We start from the raw sequence: 6,834 nt of genomic DNA, 5'->3' as shown, positions 1-6,834 counted from the left end.
ACGCATGACCTGTTTTGCACTTTATTGTGGATTTTACTTTTAACAAATATTCATACTCCTACTGAGCACTTTCCACTTTTAGTGTGCAATGTTATTGTGTATTATGTTTACTGTGCATATATTGTATTTTGGCACCATCTAGTCAGCAAATGCATGATCTGTTTTGCACTTTTAGCACTTGGCACTTATATATTTTTTGGGGGGATTATTTATCACTAGTTATCAATACCTTTCAAAACAGTGTGGTCATTTTACATGTATTTTTATATCATTGTACTTACTTATTTAGTTTTTCATGTGAAGCGCTTCACTAATATTTGTTTTTTATGTCACACCTAATTATCTCAACACATACTGCTGTCTCTGCTTCTACTTTCTGTATTTCTCTGAAACAGTCTGAAATAGCTAATAATTTACCACTTTTCAGTGCATTCTGGGTATTTGGGTGGTTCTCCTGTGCTTATCTTTAAAAACCGTTTCTAAACACAAATGCACATAAACGCATTATGCAAACACGGCTAAACAGACAGTTTTTAACCTGCGTTTTCCAGCAGTCAGTTTCCATCGTTCAGAAGTGTCCCGTGTACATGGGGCCTAATTTGCATTTAATGCATGTCAGTGTCCCAATGCCCAATTACACAGTTTGGAATAAACCAATAAACCGTCAGGCTCATTTACTATGGAAGTTGAGAATCCTCACTCAAATGAATGTGTAAATATTAATTTCACTTGTCCCGTTCCTGTTCACATTGTCCAAATTCCTGTTCACTTTGAATACGCAATCGTGTACAGATGCTTTTCACATAATTGGAAATTTGAAATAAATACTCATACATTTTGTCAGTATAGATTCTTCTTAGAATTTTATTAAACCCACAACAGTAAAATCAGTCTGTATATGCAGTAAAGCATGCTTGTTCTCATCACTGCGGAACTTAATGGGTTAATCCTCTGCATTGTGTAAAAAGGCTGTTTGATCCTGACTTCTCTGATACTCCCTTTCTTCCAATGTCCCCCCACTTATCTCCTGAAAATAACATATTGTGTGGAGTCACTCTGCACATGCTCAGTTTGGTGTGTATTGCTAGAGAGGTTTTTTTCTTGGGAAAGTGCATGTGATCAGCACAGGGCCAATCAGCACTGTCCAAACAGATTTCAGGGGTTCTGCATCCTCCTAGAGCAGTAAGAAAACTCCTCCTACAAGCTTTAACCAGTGATCAGCTGGACACTGATAGAAGTCACAAGACTGCTCTAACTGCTGATGAGAAAAGGTATTTAGCAGTTTATATTTACTAAAATAATTGCATTTCCATGTTGTGTGTACTGTGGGAGACCAGATATAGTGAAAAAAGGGTCTGGGGTTTAGTAACACTTTAACTGCAATATGTGAGTGATGGTGATACCCCCTCACTTCAATGTTAAAACTAATCAACTGAAAAACAAACCCCAGTGTTCACATATCAGTAAATAATGGTGGTAAACTCCAGTACATACCCACACTATACCATTGTCAGGGATACCGAATGCAGGCATCCAGCAGCAAGGATGACCAGATCTGAGTAACTGCACTAAGGAAACTGGGTCCAGAATGTATATGCATTAAGTAAGATGTATTTACAGAAAACCAAACACCAACAAACAGAATGCACAGCAAACATGAAGATATAATGGAACTATACACCAAGTGATACAAATCCTAACTAACAAACTAAGTGACAGAAAAACCTAACTAGCAAGCTATAATACCATATTAACAGCCAAAAGTTATTTAGCTAATACAATTATTTTTAGCCTCTTGCAGGAGAAAAGCGTGCATGTGGTTTTTAACAGAACATCTGCTGTATACAAAAAAACCCTTTTGGGGTTATAATACGCGGTGATAGGAAATGAGGTCTGACTGCATGCTTTCAATATCAATTTGTAATGTTTCAAAAGAGAATGTCCTAATTATCTTTTCCTGTAAATGTAATTTGAAATAATATGAAAAATATGTTTCAGAATAAAACTTACAGACAGTGAAAATGTGTATTAAGTTATTTAGTTATGTATAGGTTAAAGTTAAAGGAGTGGTAAAGTCAAGAGAATTATTCACTGGCTCAAAAGCACTGTATTATTACTGTTGCAATTGTTTCTTACTTTAAAAAGGTTTGCATATTCTCAGTCCATCCCTGTAGCTGCTGTTTTTAGTAAATCCAGCTCTTTATAACAGCCAGGAGAGTGTTGCATTAGCTTTCTGCTGATTGCAAAAGTGAAAGAACACATGCCCAGGCACCCTTTAGATGTGCATGTTCCAGGGAGAGAGAGACAGATGGTCACTGGATGGTGTACTGCAGACATTAGCTATACAGTCTATTTATCAGGATTACATTCTATCATACCTGCTTCTGGACCAGTAATCGAGCAACTGTCACAGCTAAAGTTTGCACCATCTAGTGGCCGGCAGGAAAGAACATGCTGATCTATAGTGTTCTTTCACTCAGACTCCTCACTCATTATCACTTTCTCTCGGTGCATCTCAATGGGTTTTTTCAAAGGGAGATATTGAAAGTAGAATGGTATCTAGACACATGCACAAAGGAAATTGATGCAGATAGGGATCTCAGGAATGATTCTAAGGAATTTATGGGAACTGAATCTACACAGTACAAAGAAATGAGATGAAACAATTGAAAACTAAAACATGAAGCATATATGTAATTTTTGTTTTTTACTTTAATTATGCTTTAAGTAAGCTGGTGTTTATGTAAGTTACATAACGCAATAGAAAACTGGAATATTTTGGGGAAAAATGGATTTACAAGAATGCAGTGCTACCCTTCACTAGCTCTAACATCCACAGAAAACATCCAATAGAGCAATCTGAAAAATATTATTTTAGGATACTACATTATGGACGTAATAGTAAATTCCCCTTATTGGAGAATTATTTAAAGTGTTACTAAACACTAAAGGGTTAATCCTCCGCAGTGTGTAAAAATGATGTTTGATCCTGTCTTCTCTGATCCTCCCCTTCCTCTACTGTCCCCAGTCCATCTGCTGATAGAACAGAACCTTGGGGACCATCTGCAAATGCTCAGTTTGGTGTGTATTGCTAGAGAGTTTTTTTTGGGAGGGAGAGTGCATGTGATCAGCACAAAGCCAATCAGCGCTGTCCAGACAGAGGGTGAGGGGTTTTGTAGCCTCATAGGACAATCAGGGGAGAATGAAAACTCATGCTACGAACTTTAACCAGTGCTCTGCTGGAGACAGATAGAAGGCACAAGACTACTATATACTGCTAATGAGAAAAGGTATTTAGCAGTTTATATTGGCTAAAATGATTGCATTTCCATGTTGTGTGTACTGTGGGAGACCAGATATAGTGAATGCAGGGTCCTGGGTTTAGTAACACTTTAAGCAGCTAAAAGATCAGCTTCACCTCAATACAGCACTTTACAACATCACATCCGGTTGAACAATGATATCACTGGCCTTACCCCAATGTGTTTCATCAAAAGTTACATGACTTCCTCAAGGGACAAGCAGGGGCAGACTGACAACTCATGGGGCCCCCGGGGGAATAGGGGATCATGGGGTCCCTGTGTCCTCACCCACACTCAAAACCATACCCAAAAAAGCCTATGAAAGGTACTAGGGGCATCTCATGGGGCCCTCTACTGACCCCGGGCCCTCGGGCAATGCCCTAGTGCCCCAAAGGTCAGTCCGCCCCTGGGGACAAGTCAGGGGACTCCCCACTACAACACATTTAGAGCTACGCAGGGAAGCTGCTGTGACAGTGATGGTTGTGGTGGTGCTGATCACACCAATGTTCTGTGTCTGTAGATGTGAACTTTATTTCAGGGTTTCCCAGAGATCTCAAACTTGTTACCAAGGGTTCCTCCAAGGTGAAGAGGTTGAGAAACCTTAGTCTAGCAAATGGAAAGGTCCACATGGGCAGAGCAATCCAAAGAACTGTGTACTTTGTTACCTGTTTTCATAGGATGTTAGACTTTTCCTACCTATCCTCCCAAAGGAATACCAGGGGATAACCAATGTAATTTTACAGAAGGTTTCATGTTACTTTTCCAGTACGTGACATGCTACATCTTGCTCTCTTGATGAGCTCTGGTTACTGCTGCCATCGCCTGCATTTCCTGATTTCTAGGATGGCAATGTCGCCTGCTGAGCACTGTAGTTTCAATGACTGACCTATATGTCAGTACAAGACATTTGAGGTAATTCAATCAATCCTCAGAGGCCAATAAGGGTGCCCTTCTAGTAGAGGGGTTGGTGAGTGACCAAAGCTGGCCATAGATGGATTGAATTCAGCCAAATCAGCAGGTGCCAACCACATTTTGATCAGCATGTGGCTGTTCCTGCTTCACAAAAGTCAATAGTTTGATCAACTTCTGTTGAAGGGATGTGACCAGCTTTGAACATGTAATGGTATTTGGCCTTTGTAAAATCAAATCAAAATGATGCACGCTGTTAGATCCCACATGGAAAAAAAACATATTTGAAATATATTTTAAAAATATTCTTCCCAAATATATTGCCATATATTTGAAATACTACAATTTTGGCCATATACAACATATTTAAAAAACAAAAAAAAAAATATATATATATATATATATATACAGTGGGGATCGAAAGTTTGGGCACCCCAGCTAAAAATTTGTATTAATGTGCATAAAGAAGCCAAGGAAAGATGGAAAAATCTCCAAAAGGCATCAAATTACAGATTAGACATTCTTATAATATGTCAACAAAAGTAAGATTTTTTTTCCATCATTTACACTTTCAGAATAACAGAAAACAAAAAAATGGCGTCTGCAAAAGTTTGGGCACCCTGCAGAGTTAATATCTTGTACTGCCCCCTTTGGCAAGTATCACAGCTTGTAAACGCTTTTTGTAGCCAGCCAAGAGTCTGTCAATTCTTGTTTGAGGTATCTTTGCCCATTCTTCCTTACAAAAGTCTTCCAGTTCTTTGAAATTTCTGGGCTGTCTGTCACGCACTGCTCTTTTAAGGTCTATCCATAGATTTTCAATTATGTTGAGGTCAGGAGATTGTGAAGGCCATGGCAAAACTTTCAGTTTACGCCTCTTGATGTAATCCCCCGTGGATTTCGAGGTGTGTTTAGGATAATTATCCATTTATAGAAGACATCCTCTCTTTAACTTCAGCTTTTTCACAGATGGCATCAAGTTACCATCCAAAATTTGCTGAAATTTTATTGAATCCATTTTTTTTTCTACTCGTGAGATGTTCCCTGTGCCACTGGCTGCAACACAACCCCAAAGCATGATTGATCCAACCCCATGCTTAACAGTTGGACAGAGGTTCTTTTCCTTAAATTCTGTGCCCCTTCTTCTCCAAACGTACCTTTGCTCATTCCGGCCAAAAAGTTCAATTTTAACCTCATCGGTCCACAGAACTTGTTTCCAAAATGCATCAGGCTTGTCTATATGTTCATTTGCAAAGTTCAAACGATGATTTTTGTGGTGAGGACGTAGAAGAGGTTTTCTTCTGATGACTCTTCCATGAAGACCATATTTGTACAAGTATCACTTTATAGTGGAATAGTGTACCACAACTCCAGTGTCTGCCAGATCTTTCTGGAGGGATCGTGCAGTCAAACGTGGGTTTTGAATTGTTTTTCTCACAATCCTGCGAGCTGTTCTGTCTGATATTTTTCTTGGTCTTCCAGATGTTGCTTTAACCTCCACTGTTCCTGATGACTGCCATTTCTTAATTACATTCCGAACAGAGGATATTGACATCTGAAAACGCTTTGCTATCTTCTAATAGCCTTCTCCAGCTTTGTGAGCGTCAACTATTTTCAGTTTCAGTTTTCTAGACAACTGCTTAGAAGAACCCATGGTGCTGATTGTTGGGGCAAGGTCAGATGAGTCTGGGCATTTAAAACCTTTGAGATTGACATCACCTGGTCTTCCCAGATGATGATTGAGAAAAATCCATGACACTGGCAGGTCTCAGCTTTGCAAAGGGGGCAGTGCATGCTATAAATTCTGCAGGGTGCCCAAACTTTTGCAGACGCCATTTTTTTGTTTTCTGTTATTTTGAAAGTGTAAATGATGGAAATAAAATCTAACTTTTGTTGACATATTATAAGAATGTCTAATCTGTAATTTGATGCCTTTTGGAGATTTTTCTATCTTTCCTTGGCTTCTTTATGTCCATTAATACAAATTTTTAGCTGGGGTGCCCAAACTTTCGATCCCCACTGTATATATATATATATATATATATATATATTGCATGTTGAAATGCATTTTTATTACAAAATATATGAAAAATATTTTTAAAAATACATTTCAAATATACCGTATGTCTTTAAAAATACAAATCTACATTTTGGAATGCATTTACAACTATGTGTAAAAGTATATGTTAAAAATACTTTTTTATATGTTTTTATATGTTTTTAAAAATATATATTTTTAAGTTGATCTTCAGTGTCCAGTGTGGGACCAAAAGTGCAGTTAGACCAAGCATAATATTATGTGAGGTCACACTGCAGACATCTGGAGGTGGAATTGGGCATTTTTGCGTTTGAAGCACTTGGTGAACACAAAAGGAAGGGAATACAACAGAGAAGAAAATTATTTGGACTTTCTATAATATTATTATTTATTTTCTATTTATTTATATCCAATTATTACTTTTTCCTAAACACACAAGGATTTAGGTTTATGATTTGTAGCGCTGCACTGTTTACGCTGTATTATTAATTATATGTACAATTCTTTATTGCGAGGAAGTAAATGTACGCATGTTCAGTAAAAAGAACATTTGTGAAAGAATTGAGGGGTTTGGTAGGTAACAATGTA

This window comes from Staurois parvus, unplaced genomic scaffold (assembly GCF_062004578.1).
Source record: "Staurois parvus isolate SC_StPar_1 unplaced genomic scaffold, SC_StPar_1.0 ptg000415l, whole genome shotgun sequence".
NCBI classification, from domain to species: domain Eukaryota; kingdom Metazoa; phylum Chordata; class Amphibia; order Anura; family Ranidae; genus Staurois; species Staurois parvus.
This window is presented reverse-complemented; position numbering follows the sequence as displayed.